General features: G+C 40.7%; 1 long non-coding RNA gene across 1 annotated transcript in view; it reads left to right on the forward strand.

The window, feature by feature from the left end:
- The window catches only part of LOC104961967 (uncharacterized), a 24,745-nt gene extending 7,184 nt beyond the window's left edge, over positions 1 to 17,561 (forward strand). The window contains exons 2-3 of the long non-coding RNA XR_800159.1: positions 5,254 to 5,332; positions 17,497 to 17,561. This is a non-coding gene — a long non-coding RNA (uncharacterized lncRNA). The remainder of the gene's footprint in view (positions 1 to 5,253; positions 5,333 to 17,496) is intronic.
- Positions 17,562 to 17,674: the final 113 nt, after the last annotated feature.

The raw sequence follows: 17,674 nt of genomic DNA on the forward strand, positions 1-17,674 counted from the left end.
AAACCCTAACCCTAACCCTAACATGTCACCCATCTCCTTTGCATAGAGTTGATCAGGTTGTTGATTGTGGCCTTTGGAATGTTGGTCCACTCCTCTTCAATGGCTGTGCAAAGTTGCTGGATATTGGCAGGAACTGGAACACGCTGTCGTATACGCCGATCCAGAGCATCCCAAACATGCTCAATGGGTGACATGTTAGGGCTAGGGTTAGGGTTTAACCCTAGGGTTTAACCCTAGGGTTTTCGGACCCCCCCAGACCCACCCAATAAAGCAAAACTGCACGTTTCAGAGTGGCCTTTTATTGTGGCCAGCCTAAGGCACACCTGTGCAATAATCATGCTGTCTAATCAGCATCTTGATATGCCACACCTGTGAGGTGGGATGGATTATCTTGGCAAAGGAGAAGTGCTCACTATCACAGATTTGTTCAGATTTGTGAACAATATTTGAGAGAAATGGTTATTTTGTTTATATAGAAAATGTTTTAGATCTTTGAGTTCATCTCATGAAAAATGGGAGCAAAAACAAAAGTGTTTCGTTTATATTTTTTTTCAGTTTATGTTAGATGTTGGAAATATCTCATGACTGGGAATAAAAATGGATTTAGACTAAATCAGACATACAGAATAAGGACATCTTTGAGCAGAGGTAAACCGTTACACAAGCAAGAACACTGGAAGCCATTGTAAGTGTTTTGTTCACATTCAAGGCAAACAGAATAAAACATATTTTATTGGCAAATATGAAGCCATAAATATGACACATTGGATGAATACACTCATACACAAAGTGGTTAATAGAACACATTTGGCACAAGTATATATATAATATACAATAAGGGGTGTTCAAACAGACAGTAAAGAACATAATCACTTCACATCATTGCATGCCATTTGTGTTTATTTGCCTAAAAACAGCCAATGCACAAACGTAAGTTGCATGCTAGCTAAGTATACTAACCCTGTTAAACTGGCCTTCACTCTATTCAGCTTAGAGAAAATGCATTTGTTTTTGGTAATAAAATGTGTTTTTCTGTGACTTTTTATGGAATTGTTGGGGTAGGTTACTTTTGTTATATAACTATTAATAATGGGTCTAGCATTGCTTTCTGTATTTAGTGTATTCATCACAATCTCATAAAATATTGTGAGAGGTTTTCATTGCAGTAAGACTAACAAGTTGATCTGACATCTGATGGTCTAAGCTCTCATTTGTATTTATTACAATTGGAAACAACATGGACTTAGAGAACCAAGGACATGAAGCAACATTATTGTTATGCATTTTTACTTCCAATAGCCTTAAGCTAGTGCAAGCTGTTATTCATGTTTTACTTCTGCCTCTAACTTTTCATCTAACAAACACCTAAGCAACTGTATTAGCATTTCTTTAGATTAAAAGCATCCATAATGCTATGTGTCTTATGTGTCCCATGGGATGGGGCCAGGTTTTATTAGAAACTGTGTTGCGGGCAGGTGCGGCATTGAAAGTAGTTCCGCACAGGCTTGAAGGCTGCATGAGCGATGAAATTACTTATTAGATGAATGGCTTTTTTAGTATACTTGACACAACCTTATAAAAAATACGAGTGATCTTGCAAATTATATATTAACCTTTGATTATTTTCACATCCACCTCATATCTATTCTATACCTACATTGCATCGAATATGTCGACTTTTATACGGTTTAATGTTCTGTTGAATTTTTAAACACACACACCTTCACTTATTATTCACCTCTCCTAGACACACATGATCAATGGTGGGTTGGGGGATGAGATGATAATATAAAATCACAAGGAAAGCATTACTCTTACATGAGATGTAAGAAAGAAGTCGTTTCTATGACCTAGACAGCGCAACATTAATAAGACAAATCACAGCCTACCCTTGATCATCCCCACAGGCAAGGCAAACTCAGCCTGTCTGGCCAGGTTGACTAGTTTGTCTGTCTTTGTGTGTGTCTCTGTGTGTGACTTTAGCCTTGCATACATCCCTATCTGTTCATCTGGCTTCTGGCCGGTCTCGCTGTTTGTCTCCATGTTTGGCTAACCATGCATCTTTCATTTTATCAGTAAGTCTATCAATTGGTGTGTATATGTGTGTGTCCATGGGTGAAATGACCACTGTGTTTCCCGCTGTGTTGACCACATGCTCTACTCCATTCTCCTTTCCTCGGGTCCTCCTTTTTGACCCACCTGGCTGCTCTACCTTGACCACCCATGTTGTTCAGTCTGGCCTCCCTCTTTGTGTTGAACTGATTGATTACATTACTTAGACTTTTTTTTAGCCTGGGGGCTTGTGGCCCCATGTGGGGTCCCTGCAGGTGAAAGTGGTTTTCCATCAAAACAAACTCTATTGGGAAGACCAACAAATGCAAAGTGGCTTACAGGACATTCTCATACAAATTACATTTTGCTTCCCTCAATTGCAAATGTATATTCCATAGTAGTGATTCAAACAGTACTCACAGTGTGAAGAGTTTACAATGTTCTGTTCAAATCATCTGTCAAGTCGGTCTATTCGGGGCATATCAGTGTCAAACAGGGATATTTAGCTTAACTAAACAAATAATTAAAAAATAACGTTAAGCCTCTAAAAGCCAGGGACAATTTTCTGGGATTCCTGAGTAGCCAGCAGACTTCCCTTTCCATTCACTGCTTTTTGTTTACAGTCCGATTCGCAACTAGAGATGCGAGAAAGGAGTAGTAGTGACAGGGTGTCTACAAGAGGATAGTTTCAAACAGGCCAGTGAACAAGCTAATTGTGAGCTAATAAAAAGCTACATTGTCATTTGATAGCCAATGGATTCAGGGAATGCAATTTCAGCCAATGGGTTCTGCTTCTTTTGCTTTCATCGTGGACTGTGTGCCTGTATTCAACCAAAGCCTGCTCCAATGTCAATGGTCAACCCACCATAGAAACCAGAACGCATCCCACTCCAACATAAGTCCTGTTGCCTTTAGATTCTGCAATCATATGTAGAATCTGTTAAAGACAAGACCTTCACAGACTCAAACAACACCAAATGAAAACAAGAGAAAAATGTAACCGTCGCTGCAAAAAGTCCATGATAACCGAAGCTCATTCTGGGAATCAACCTTAAAATCTTTATTACTACAGTCTTCTTCACCCTCTCTCACCACCTGACCCCAACTCCTTTATCTCTCCCCTCATAGCCACATTATACTGCAGTCAGAGACAATAAAGGTCTAATTTGTCTTGGCCATAGCTTGTGAGCACAAATACCTGACCAGCGGTCCATGTGGTAAATGGGAGTCTGTCCGTGTATAACCTGTCAGAATCCATGACATTGTTTGTGTTTGTGGAGTATGTGCAGTTTTAGTGATTATGTGTGTAGATAAGACCATTTGTTTGTGAGTAGGTTTCCTGCCTAGGTTTCTTGCCCCAATTCTAGTTATTATTGGGCTAATTACCTGGGGTTGAACAGAAGATTTTTCAGTACAGAAACAGGAGGTGAATTGACGTGTCGCGGTCCAGACTGATTCATGTAATTAGAAGTTTTTCCTATTTCCTTCCTTTTGTTTTAACGATTTTACAAAGGATGCAAAACAAAGGGCTAAGCTTGTGGCGAAAATAGTAACACTAAAAGTTTCACCTGATTAAATCCTATTATGGCTGACCAAATGATTCCCTCATGAATTCAGAGGCCATTTTACCGATATTAAGCCCATTTAGAACAATTGAAATAAGTGCTTGCACCTTTCTGCCCTGCTGTAAACATTCACTTGTGCCCTCTTTAAACTTTCTTCCAGTCTCTATTTAAAGGGCAGACGCTAGTAAAACTAGCCAGCTGTCTGCTCTCTCTCTTTCTCTCTGTAAACCTAGCCAGCTGTCTGCCCTCCACTTCTGACCTTGTTTTGATGAACACTGTTGTATGTGTGTGTGTGAGTGCACACATGCATATGTGCATTTATGTCAATGGGTTTTCAGAGCGACCCTTGACCTTTTGTGACTGACAGGCTAAATCTAGCCACCCTGCCTCTCGCGCCTTTGCTCTCGTCTCCTTTTCTCCCCTCTGTTTCCTGACTGATAGCTTGTCAGAGGGACAAGCGCCCAGGCTTGGACATTATTTGTGTGTGTGTGTGTGTGTGTGTGTGTGTGTGTGTGTGTGTGTGTGTGTGTGGGTAGGGTAGGTTGTGTGAGGGCCAGTCAGACAGGGAGGAAAAGAGAGCACGTTCAAGTGTGTGTTTTTGTATAGGTGAAGGTGTGTGCACAGCCTAAGGGGGTCACAGAGGAAGAGACTGTCCAGACATTTAAAAAATAACAACCCTTATAGTCGTGAAGCTGTGTGTGTGTCGTCCAAAAGAGTATCTGGTAATTATTTAGTCAGGCTTTGACCTTTGACCCTCTCCTTTAACCTCCTACATCCTGTTCAACTGGATAGAAGATGGACACACACTCATACATATGCAGACCCACACTCTCACACACTCACGCACAAACTGGGGTTTAAGGGGTTTATGCGTGTGTGGGCTAGGGGGAAATTCACAGGTTTTGCGATTTCACCGATGAGGGAAGTTCAGTGTAAGAACAATACATATCTGGACTATCAAGGAACGATCACAACATGTTTAAACCATTTCTCAGAGATACTGCTTATGGACAAATGAGGCGGAGGTAGTAGCCATACTATTGTTAAACCAATCATATACCCAGTACTCTCTTCTGTGTCTATATTATACCATTCTATCAATGGATATTATTGAAATGGTAACAGGTCAGAACAATAGACACACACAAGGAGGGAGTGATCTACAGGCACTGTTGGGAAATGGAGGATGCTATGATTGAAAGTTTTTTGACGATTACTGTGAGTAACATAACTGTCTGTTGATAACCGCGTGCACAACTGGCTTTTGTCAATTCAACAAAAGGATCCCAAACTATACAGAAATGTTCCTTGACAACCAAGGTTCATTTTCTGCCAATGCAATACAGAAGGAGAAGCAGCAGGAGCGCTTCTCGGCTTTATCATTACTTCTTTTGTGATAACATCTGCTCAGAGCTTTATATTAGCCATCATTATGTCTGTCTAAGTTATGTTTATTTGTCTGTGTCATGTGTCCTTGGCAGTGTATCCTGTTTGTAATGTTGTTTATCCATATGAATGTTCATTTGAGCTATGGTTAATATATTAATGCATAGCTTATGCGTAACATAAGGAGAATTGTCAGGGTATTTGTGTAGCACATATCTATTCATGCTTTCTTTTATTTCATCTGTTATAGATACATTATTTCCAACCCTACACTACCCATGGCTGTGCAGCTATAACCACCGATGATGAAGGACCAATGTAGATACAATGTGAGTATAGCACATGCCTGTTTTGTAGTTATGGATGTTCATTAATGGTTAATCTTGTTATGTTTTTGCTTTGATCAGATTTGAGATAAGTAATTACACTAGTTCTAAGCCCTGCAGTTTAATTGCCATAACCATATCTTAGCACTGTATATATCCCAGCAGGGGAAGCAGCAAATGTCACTACGCTCCAAAATAGAACAAGAAGAAAAAGAATGTATCAGTGCATGATGACATTTATTTCCCCAGTCTTCCCAAGGTATCACACATTAAAACACACACAATAAAACATAGTGCGGCAGTATAGAAAAAAACAAAGTAAAAACAATAAAAATACAGCAGTGAAGGGGAATTCAATAAAATCACTTGAAAGCACAGACTCAATTATGGTCAGGCTTGAGTTTAGCTGGAGGGAAAAACTTTGTTTTTAACTGCCGGACTGGTTGAATGGGTTGACTTTGTACTTGGGCGAGATATTTGTCAGTATGTGCTGCTGTGCAAGTTTGTAAGTGCAAGGGTGCGGGTATGTTTGTGTGTGGATGTTAAAGGATGTCTGTGATTGTAAGCCGCGCAGCCCCTATTCTTAATGCCAGGGTGAACTTGGACTTCCTCTCCTTTCAAGTCTTCTTTTCAATACAGACCGACACCAGACATTTCTAAATTAGTAATTTCTCAAGGGGCTCTCCCTCATTCTTTGTACTTAAATGTTTATTGTTCTTCTAATATCCCTCTAGTAAACACATTATTTAGCAGCTGCGGTGCAATTTAGCAACTATTTGGCAGCTAATTAAAGCAAATACTATTATGTCAGGGCCCGATGTAAACCGACGTTCTGTTGGAATGTACAAATCAAGACTCAAACAATGTTATAGTCAGCTCTGGAAGAAAACGAATGAAATCGTGACACCCTAGTAACCACTTATCTCTTAGGGCAGTTTCCCATGTCTCTTTGCCTATAAAAGAGGACTGTGGTATGTCTTTGTATTGAATATTGTTTTCCACTTGGGATGTTCTCTAAGTTCCCAAAGGTGTGAGTTGTCAAGCATTCAGCTGTGTGCTTGTTCAATGTCACCTCACACCAGACCTGACCCTGGTGGCTTTTCACCTTTTGAAGGGTGAACTTTGACCTTTCGAGAAATGACCCTTGATCTTAACAGGTCCTAATGTTGCTGAGAGGTCTGCTGGTGACAGGAGACAGATGGAAACACACATATATGTAAAGGCAGATACACATGTGCTGCTGTGCAGACACTGAGACACTAATAGAGTGGAAAGCATTGCTGTGCAGGGCCGAGGAGTGACAGGAGAACCATGGGGACGCACACATACACAGAGCTCGTCTTACACAGGAAACTGCTGAGACATGCAGGTCATGTCTGTTTCCATGTTTATGGACCTAGCAGACTTACAAAGGCAAACCAGCACATACACACTCACTATGTTTAATCAATTTTCTGTGTTGTGTGTGCTGTTGTACCAAGTTTTGGTTAAGACAACAATGTCTGTTTGACAAAATAGTAGCTGCTTTTGTTCTGCTAGAACTACTGGTCAGCTTGACTTTGTTTTATTACTGTTGTTCTAAAACATGTATGCAAGTGTGCACAAACTCCTAAAGAAAATGCATAAATATGGCACATGCATACACCCTACCTACTGTAATTGAGTTTTCTGAAGGTTAAACTGGACACAAACTAATTTGCTTTGGGCCTCCAAGGGCTGCCCTCTCCTAAAATAATGAGCCTCGTAGTTTACCCTTTACTAAACCTCCCCAGTGGAACGCAGATGGCCTTTCAATTACCAAGCTAAAACATGCAGAGTGGCAATGCATGGCATTATCAATGAAAATGCAACAAGGGACCACATTCTCAGCTCCTCATGAGCGAGCAGGCAAGCACACACACCAACACACATACACAGAAACAATCACATACACACTTGCAGATATGCTCACACTGCACATCTGCAGACAAATACACAAGCATATGGGGAAGGTACACAAGTGTGAGCACACATATGCGCGCACACACCAAGCCAGATTACTTTGCCTATTTGCTTAGCAAGCAATCTTTGTTGGGGTCACCAGTCCTCACCCCTGCACCAATCTATAAAGCCGGCCCCCTGGGACCCAGTCAAGCCAAGGTATTTGTAGAGTGATCTGAAGTTAGTTTCTGCGCTGCTGCTGACTGTTTCACATTCTACCTGAGGTTTCACATTTAAGATAAATGCAGTATGCAGCAAAAGACGACTGACTGTCAGGTTTTCTTTCTGAAGCTCAAACATGTGGCATCAGGCCATATTTTTCTCAATGTAAAGTGAGACACGCAATTAAGAATATTTAAGTAGGAAAACAAACATTTTGGAAGAACTTGGCCAGTGAAAAAGGAACAGTGCAGTGGAGAGGAGGATGAATAGAAGTATTCTTTCCTCACAGACAAAGAAGTCTTCAGGAAACATTTACAATAATATGCTTTGACACTGATACAAGAAACACAACACTCAATATAACATAATTACTGAATGTAAAGTAATGAAACTCTAAACCAGATGTATTCGTATTCTCCATGTTCGACAAAACTACACCAACACTGATGGCAACAAGCACCTATGCACCTCTATCAGCTCTGTGCCTTCACTTTTTTTATTGTTTTATCCTGTTACGGATCTTTGACATGTTAGTGACCCGAGCCGCTTGCTGAGCCACAGCCCTACAACATACATTTCAAGTTAGTGTTTCTATATCTCTTACAGCAGTGTCTTTTAACACGCACGGTAACTGATTTACCGACACCACTTAAAGTTTTATGAACTCTTTTATGATCAAAATCATTTTTGGTTTCTGTTTTTATTACTGCTGATGATTCAACAAGGAGATTGATGTTTTTATGTGATGGCTCAACAATTCTTAGCATTTTGTTATTTTCCAACTGAGCTCATTTCCGAGAAGCAGATCACCTGCTGTATGATAAAGATTTGGCACAGAGCTGCTAATTGTTGGTGATTAAGGGTCTGTTTAATCACTAGTGATAACGTGTGAGATGACCAACAGCAAACGTTTAAAATGTATTTCATCTGAAAATAACATAAATGAACCTGCTTATACAATATTTATAAAATATACGCCTGAAAAAAAAATCATGAGGGGGAACCTCTGTAATTCCAACATCAGCATGACAGTTAAATTATACTTTTGGATGCTTTTAGTGTGAAATGTTTGCCTACATTAGTATTTTTCTTTTAGATTGGCTCACGCTGTGACATGTTGAGATGTGAACGTTGTGGAAAGCTATATGTATGCAAGTCCTACTGTTTGGGAATATATAATTCTCTATTGATATGCTAAAAAGACATTTGGGATTGGGGGTTTTCAAGGCAGATATCCAACAGGGAGTTGTGGGCTAGCAGAGGGTAGCTGCATAATCAGTTCTACCATCAGCTAACTGATGTTCTGCATAATAGAGATGGGATTTCTGGGTCTGGGTCTGTGTGTGTGTGTGTGTGTGTGTGTGTGTGTGTGTGTGTGTGTGTGTGTGTGTGTGTGTGTGTGTGTGTGAGATGCCCAGCTGCTCGCAGAAAGCATACGCTGCCTGAGCGTGTCAGAGCTGTCTCTTGATCTCATCTGTCTTTTTATTGCCTAATCCCTGTCTCTCTACTCGTTCCTCCTCCTTATATAGCCCCTTTCTGTCCTTCATCTTCTCCCTTCACCCCCAAAAACCCTTTTCCATCTTTTTTCCTTAAGGTTTTTAAATATAACCTCAGTTGCTCTGGCATCGTATAATCCTTTCCATTGATGACGATAAAGGTTGTCTCTTTTCCTGCACATTTTCCTCCACACATCTGTCTTTCTCTCTGGGTTTGATATCTGCCCAGTGCATTGAACCCTTCAAAGCGTTCCCGTTTGCCATAGATGAGTTTCAGATAGTAGCCAACCCACCATATGGGTCTTTCATGCACTCTCCCAATGGGTTGAGAATGAGACGATGGTTTGCTCATGAATGTTTCATTCTGGTTTACATAACAGTGGCTCAGCTCTTTGGTAGCTCACACTGACTGTATGATTACAGAATGCCCTCATCTTACTCTGTGACTGTCTGTCAGTCATCGCATACGCTCTCTGTCCCTTTAAATTGGCTTCTCCTTCGCTTTCTGTCTCATTTTAAGAAAATAACATCACGCAATCCAGACATATCACCATCACACTGCACCCCCCAGTCTCGTTTTTTTTTCAATTTCATCCTGCCTTATTGGCATGACAGGTTATATTTGTGTTGCTAAAGCCTTCACATAAGGAAATAGTAGATGAAAAATGGTAACATAATAATTGAAAAATAAAATCTGTTTACATACTGTTTACATAACTTTAGGAAATCTAAATGTATAAATATGCAAAGTAAACATGGTGATATTCAGGGAGGACACATCTTTAATAGATTGCATCAATATACATTTACACATGTTTTTGGCTGGCTTAAGTTATATTAAATATCTGGGAAGAATGATGAAAAATTATGAACAGCTATGCTTGATTTCAAATCGCTAGAAATGGTTTAGATTGAGATGGAAACAGAAACATGATTATCCAGCCACGCCGGCAGCTCTGTGAGGCTGTACTTTGGTACAGCTGTGCTTTGAGCTAAATACTTACACCAGCATGCATGCTAAAGATGAAAACACTAGCATGCTTATCTTTGGCAGGTTTTATGTTTACCATGTTTACAATCTTCAAACATTTGCTTATTACTAATGAGCACAAATTGAAACTGAGATTGATTTGAATTACCTTAGTCAATCACGTCTTGCTTGACTCAAGGCTGGACTCACAGAGATGGCCTTTCATTGTTGATTTATTAGCGGTGATAAAGATGTAATATGCACATTATTATCAATTACTATGTTAAGATGGTATTAACGTTTCTATTCTCTGTGCCAGCTTATAAATCTCTACTGTATGTAACAGTAAAACAGCTCAGTGTGAATCACGGATGAACTGTCAATTTATTCTGTCTACCTCAAGTCGTCAGGAGACAAACGGAGTTGCTGCTCAGCCATACTGCTGTGTTCTTCATTAGAAAGGGAGGGTTTTCATTTTCTGGCAAGGTCGTGAAGGCTGGAGTTACTTTTTCACAACTTTGGTCATATTTTATTCTTATTGATTTTGGAATGTGTATAGGAAATACTTTAGATGTGTTTTCTTTCTCCGTCCTGTTGTGGCATGAGGATAACTTGCAGACTGCTGTGTCAACTGTTCTACTCCTGCTCTTGCTTTTAGTTTCTGCAGTCCTGTAAGTCTGAGGGGAGGGTGTTTTTCTTTCTTCTTTTTTCCTATAATTTCAATAACTAGGTTTATTTGGTCCTCCTTTGGGCCAGCTAGTTGCTCCCTTGTGTCAGTATGTTCGATATTCAGACATCTAATAAACATCTCAATCAACTAACTGAGTTAGAAACGTTCAACCTTCCAGCCTCTAAGGGCCACATTTAAGTACATGAAAGTACATCTTAAATGTAATTTAATGCTCACAGAATCAGCCTGTAATTAGCATCTGATTCACTAAGGCTAAAGATAATTACACAATCAGAGATCTGGTGCTGCCTTCGAGGCTCAGCCTGTGAGGGAAGCAGGGTCAACTTGTCAGCAGTATCATCTCCAGCTACAGTTCACATGACCCAAGAAACAGCTATTTTGTTTGGGAAGATACTATGGATTGGACAGTGCGTCTGCTTTAATTCTAAATGTTCTGACTCCGTCAACTGTGGTCCGACACCAGCTCCAATAGCTCCAGCTAAGTTAAGACACCACTATGAGTCAGCTCATCTTCTCCGTTGAGCCAAGTCCCTCTCACCACCCATAAACGTGAAAATAGTTCATGTGTTTCCATGCTGCTCCTATTTCCTTTTTCTGCGTCAGTTGTGGGCCAACCTCAGTTCCTTCTCCTTTATGCGTAGCCACCACTGTGTTTGAGTTGGGTTCTTTTAGCCATTTATAAACATGGTGTTAAGCAGACAGTCACTCATAAATGTCTGCCTCCACCCTTTGGTAGATATATTCAAGCAGGGGCTCTAAACCTGCCCCTGAATATAGTTTGGCTCTAATCATGACACCGGCCATTAAAAGATATTAGGACCAATATGATCGAAGCAATAAAAGTCTTCCTCTTATATCGCTGCTGCCATGCCATCTCACATCTCGCTCTCTGTCTCTTTATCTCTGACTTACTCTCTTTCGAGGTGTTTGCAGTGGTGATCACTGTATGAGTCAGGCCTTCTGGTATGTTTAGTTTAGATATTCTCCCTCTCACTATCTCTCATGTCCTCTTGGCTATTTAGTAGACTGTGAAGCTGACAGACGATACCCATGAATGATGAATGATGACTGGAGGTCTGTCTGGTGCCAACAGTATGCATAATACAGCATAGATACATAGATACAGCTATTTCAGCTCAGACACATGATGCAGTTACTGTATCATCGGCATGATCTGCAGATTCTGTTCTGGACAAAAATGATGACCACTGAAGGGCATGTATACCTAAGTAGGATCCTAAATGAAGCATCTTCAAAAAAATAGTTGACTGTCACACTGTATGAAGTGTGATCCTGTCAGGAGTGGGCATTTTGTGTTATTTAATGTTTTATTTAAGAGAATGATAGACTCATAACTGATTTGTTTCTTATTTAATCTTTTATCTTTTAAACATTTTATTCCAAAAAACAATACACTTTTCCTGTGTAGAGAGTCACACTCCCACTGTGTGTGTTATACTCCAAACTACTCTGTGCTTGTTTATGAAGCTGGGCAAGCAGCATGTGCATGTTAGTTTGGTTTGTGGCATTGTTTAGAGAAGCACAAAGCCCACCTTTTGGTTCCCCCTCTGGATAACACTTAGCTTTGTCAGCACGTTAGCACTGTTTTCGCTGCTAGCACCATTAGCTGCTAGCGGCCGTATCAGCCATCACCATGTCGAGTGGAAGAATTCCCTCAATGAAAGAAATGCTCCAAATGATGTATTTAGCACCTTTAAATGATTAACAGTCAACTTTATTTTACCTCCAATATCAGCTAGTTTGACCCCTACATCACTTGCAGAATATTAAATGTACAACTATTCAATCATTGCACAATTTTCAATATAAATTATGAATACTATTTTCCTCTCAGTTTATTTTTTCATGGCGTCTTAAGAAAGACCTGTGCGACCTCTCAAAGAAGACGTGGGAGTGCATCTGTTCCTGCGTACAGTATGTCCGTTTTTGAAGTGGGTGGCCCCACACACGCATGTACAGCATACAGACATGTTTACACGCCTGCATGTCTGTGCATCTGATTGTGTGGGTGTGCAGGCATGTTTCTGTGCCTGGGTCTGCATGCATTCGTGTGCCTGTAGATACTCTAGTCTGCGTTTCCGTATAGTGTGTCTCTTTCTGTGTGTTCCTACTGTAGTATGTAGGTCACCAATATATTCCTGATGAGGTCTAGTTCTCTGGAGAACTCGACAGATATGAGGGCCTAAATTAGACACTATTATCTGCGTATCTGTGTGAGTGTGTGTGTGTGAGAGAGAGAGAGCGAGAGCAAACTAGAAACTATTATCAGACAAGGGCCTCACAGGCATGCATGTTCAAATTGGTGCAGACGCTTTTACATGCAAAGAACAGTATCATGAGTGTGTTTGTCTGTCTGTGCGTAGGTGTTAAATTGCATGCTTTTTTCAACATGATGTATTCGTGTAAGTGTGTGTGAAAATGACACACTGGTATAATCTAACAAGCTGCCTGTTACCACTGACCTGGGATTGTAAACCTCAACCCTCACTTTTAACGACTGTTGGCTCAGAAAGCCTGTCCATATTGCTATTACCGAGCCAAACTGCTAATAAGCCTCAAGCACCACTCCAAGAAAACTAGGTGGCCATTGGCAAAGCTCTGGGTTAAGGTGATACAAAAACGCAGAAATCACATACCATCCATGAGGGTTGAGAAGGATGCTTTCAGAATGTGTATTAAAAAAATGTTGTAGCTTGAAATAGGTCAGGGCAGCTGAATGTTTCAACAGACTTGTTTTTTGACTGTGTCAGTCAAATACAAAGATTCCATGCTTCTACTTTGATTAAGCACTGTTGCATGGCTATCAATAAAGAACCATGGGGAAATGATAATGAGGTTTCTTTTAGGCATACAGAATTACATATCTTCTGCCACTTCCTCAATAAAAAAGTGACTTTTAGCATAGCTGTTGAAACATTAATTCCCCTTCATTTCAGGATGTCTACATTTCCAGCCAGCCTACTGTCCTCAAGTCACAGGGACAATACCACATGCAGTCAATCTGTCAAACCAATTCGGGAATTTTGCCGGCGCTCAGCCCAAAAGTTACATTGAATCTGAGGGGGATGAATGGGAGTGAGAATGTCTACCTTTGAAAAGCTTCATGCTTTGACCAAATCATATGCTGTCACTCCTAAGCTTTAGAAGGCCTGCACTTTTCATCAAAGCTCTTGATGGCTACCTTTCACAGTACTGTCGAATACACCCTCAAAAGCCTCCCTCCCTCTTTTCCTCCCTTCCGCTCCCAAATATCTTTCTTCTCCCCTCCGATGTCGACTACCCCTCTTCCTTGCCCCCCCCCCTTCCCTCAATCCTTCTATTCCCCTTGTCCTTAATCCCTCCATCCCTCCCTCCTCGATAAAACCCTCAAATCCCTCCAGGGTTTTTCTCTCTCCCTGTGCATGTGACTTCAGTACTGTCAAGGCAGATAAAACCAGAGGAATTCAGAATCATCACAGTCATAACCTGCCGTGCTAATAATCCACTACTATCCTTCCCATGTGGCGGTAGGCTGGTGTAACAAGGCCTTTACTGGATTTATTTGCATATTTGTTTCCCCTTTGTTTCTTTTGATGAATTATTTACTGCAGAGTGAAATGACAGCAGAGATCACTGGTGATTGCTGTCGCGGGTGGATGGGTGCCTTTCTCCTCTTTGTAATTATTCCCTTTTTTCCTGATTTTCAATCAAGTTTTTCCACTCATGTTCCCCGGTGACAACAGAGGAGAAGCCGTGAAAAAGGAAAAAAACCCACATACATTTTAGCATTTCTAGTGGAACCTTTCCACTGTCTAGCGGGAGAGCAGCTTCCTTTGTTGTTGTAATGATTACAGAGTAGGAAACAGCAGGGGGGAAAGGAGAGAAGGGAGAGAGTAGACATCAAATGGAAAAAAGCACAAATGTGCTGGGAGGGCCACCTCACAAACCCACCACACACAGGACAAAAAACCTCACACACTCATCATCTGACCAATCAGGAGACTTGATTAGCATATGATAAGCTGAAAGTAATAATTTAAGGTTGCAGTTTGTGTTCCTACTGTTTCAAGTTTGAAAACAAAGTCAAATGAGCCTCCAGGAGCTTAAGGTTTGGGCACACAAAACATGTCTTGAGAGATGTAAGCACAGCGAGTTGTGTCCACATAGAAGCTGTGATTGTAAGCCTCACAATCTGACATTGTGTAGCAGGGATCTACATGTGCACACCGTCACACACACACTGCCACTCTGTCCCCGCATTGCCCTATCCAGGAATAATAATGCATAATTCATATCCCAAAGTCTCATCTGGAGACAAAAGTCATCGTTTGCATTTATTATTTATTGAAAACAGCTCTCGCATGATGAGTCCTTTAACAAACAGAGCTTCCAGTAAGCAGTGTACCTCTTTTTCTTTTTCTCTTGCTGTTTGTGTTTTGGCATAGATTTAAGTGGGCTCATTAGCAGAGGATGAGGATGCAAGGAGAGGAGAGGAAAGGCAGGCGAGGGAGAAAGAGAGATGCAGAGAGTTAGAAAGTGGGAGATAGAGAAGAAATGAGGCCAAAGGATAAAGAAATCACTTTTGTAAAGGTGTGAATTAATGAGAGGCGTGTACATCTCAAGCTAATTCAATTATCTAAGAAATGCTTGAGGGAGTCAGTTGTACATTTTATAACTTTGTGTCATTTATAGAGTTAAAGTTTACTTTTGCTACCCAGTGGGTGTTTGAAATTACTTAACTGCTTTGCAAAACTTGGAAGTGCTAATACATACTAATCTAATCTTTGCTTTATCATTGCTCCAAACCTCCTAACAATTCTGTAGAATTAGTACAAGTGACTTTACTAGTACACAAACAGAAACACATACGAACACTGTCACAGTTACACTTGCTGTGCGGACAGTTTGCCTTGAGGCAGGGAGGCAATTTATTGTAGAGTGAAAAGAGCTATGCTAATGCAGTCATCATTTATTCCAGAGTACTTGCATTTTTATTTTCTACTACCCCACCCCTTCACCATCCATCAATCATCCTAGCCATGAGGTATTATCTTTGTGGAACATTCTATATTCAGTCTCCCCTTAGATGGCTGGACGCACACTCATACACACGCAAAGTCATTTTTGTTAAATCAAAAAAATCAAATCTGGTCTAGCAAAGGTTGAATAATTGATGTGTTATGTTAAAAAAGGAATGAAATAATCATACCCTGTTGGATGTTGGAGGAACATCAAACCCAGAGTTGGAGCTTGGCAGACTGGGCTAAGCAGGGTAGGGGCCGTATGTATTTGGGACGGCTGCCCTGTGAAATAATAATGAATAGCAAAGAGTTAGAGGATTAGGAGATTTTTGTTCTGCCCTGTACCTGACACTTTGTGCGTGCCCACCCGTGCTTTATACAGCATGACCAGGGCATCCTGAGCTAATACAGCAAGGTTTTCTGAAAATGGTTTTGTCTGATGGCCTGGGGAAACATTCCAGCAGGTCTGCAGAAATAGATAAATGGCTGCAGTAAAAATGGACACATGGTTCACAACAAAAGTGCTGATCTAATGGATAGATATTGGTGCCATTCCACATGCAATGCAGCTCAGGGGTTCAGCTAAGGCTTAGCACAGATAGTAAGTGCAATGCAATGATGACAGTCAAATGAAATGAAATTAACATAAAGATGTACATTTAATCCTTGTGAAACATTTTTTTACTTAGCATTCACCAGAGTTGAAAAACAAAATGTTTTTACTTATTATCTGCTGACAAAAAAAACTAAAATCACCCACGACTACAGACTATATATGCATAGTGTCCAGTTCTGAACAAACCAACGTGACTTGGCAGATGGCTTGTAAAAACACTATCAACACTTTCAGGCTTTACTGTGCTATAAGCTTGTGATGGTGATGAAATGAAATAATATCCGCTTGTTGGCTACTGCAGACCACCACCCTGTTTTAATGCCAGCCATGAATAAATACGTACAATTCTTAGATGCACGCTCACGCTCACACACACACGCACAAACCTCTATGCATCATTGCTTCAAATGAAGATAAACAGTTTTAATGTTTAGGACCACCTTTTAAGATTGTCCCCATTTGGGATGCAACAACAGTGCATGATGAATACATTCATTCCAAGCTCCAGTGAGAGCTGTGCAGCCGTGCATCTCTGCCCGATACCTTTTCATGACTGTATGAAGGCTGCACAGTATAGATTTTCCCATACAGCAGCAGAGGGATATAAATGTTTATTATTATTACTCTTTCAGCTTCCCATTCGCCATCTGCGTTTTTTTTTGCCCACCAGTTCCAATTTGCGTTTAACGAATGATCTCAGGGAATGAGATGCAGTGAGGTCAGGAGGTTCATGTGCATTTCTTTCACTGCAGGGGTTTGAATTAGGATTGTATAGATACTTAGGAATACTGTACATACAAATAAAGGACACAGCGTGACCAACATGATGATTTGCTTGAAAGAGGGCGAGGAGGCATGGTGATAGACAAAAAAGAAGAAAAGGCTGATTTGGAGTCAAAGTAGAGAAGCTTATTGAGAGTTATGACCCCATATAAGCCCTCAGTGTGTGGGGGGGGGAAACAAGACAAATTGTGAAATACATTGTCCGATTCAGACAAAGATAACATGTTATATGGGTTATCGTGAATCAAGCTTTACAACATTCAGAGCACATGTGTAAACCTTTAGATGGGTTAGCACACTTGCAAGTGGTGGCAAATTGTCGCTTGTCCCTCCTTTTAAGTTTATCCATTAAAACTCTCCCATCCGTTTCTGAGGCCTCTGACTTGAAATGGTGTTTAACTCAGGGGGGGGGGCTTATTTTATTAATTCACTGTTTCCTCTGTTACAGGCCCCCTTCTACAAAGTCCACATTGCGAGAAGACCACCTCACAGGAATTTTCCCCTTCACCAGGTAACCACAAAGAAAGAAAAGCAGCACATTATCCACATGTACAATATACCCCTCAACACACACACACACACACACACACACACACACACACACACACACACACACACACACACAA

The sequence above is a fragment of the Notothenia coriiceps genome, unplaced genomic scaffold, assembly GCF_000735185.1.
Source record: "Notothenia coriiceps isolate Sejong01 unplaced genomic scaffold, NC01 NC01_scaffold00034095, whole genome shotgun sequence".
NCBI classification, from domain to species: Eukaryota; Metazoa; Chordata; class Actinopteri; order Perciformes; family Nototheniidae; genus Notothenia; species Notothenia coriiceps.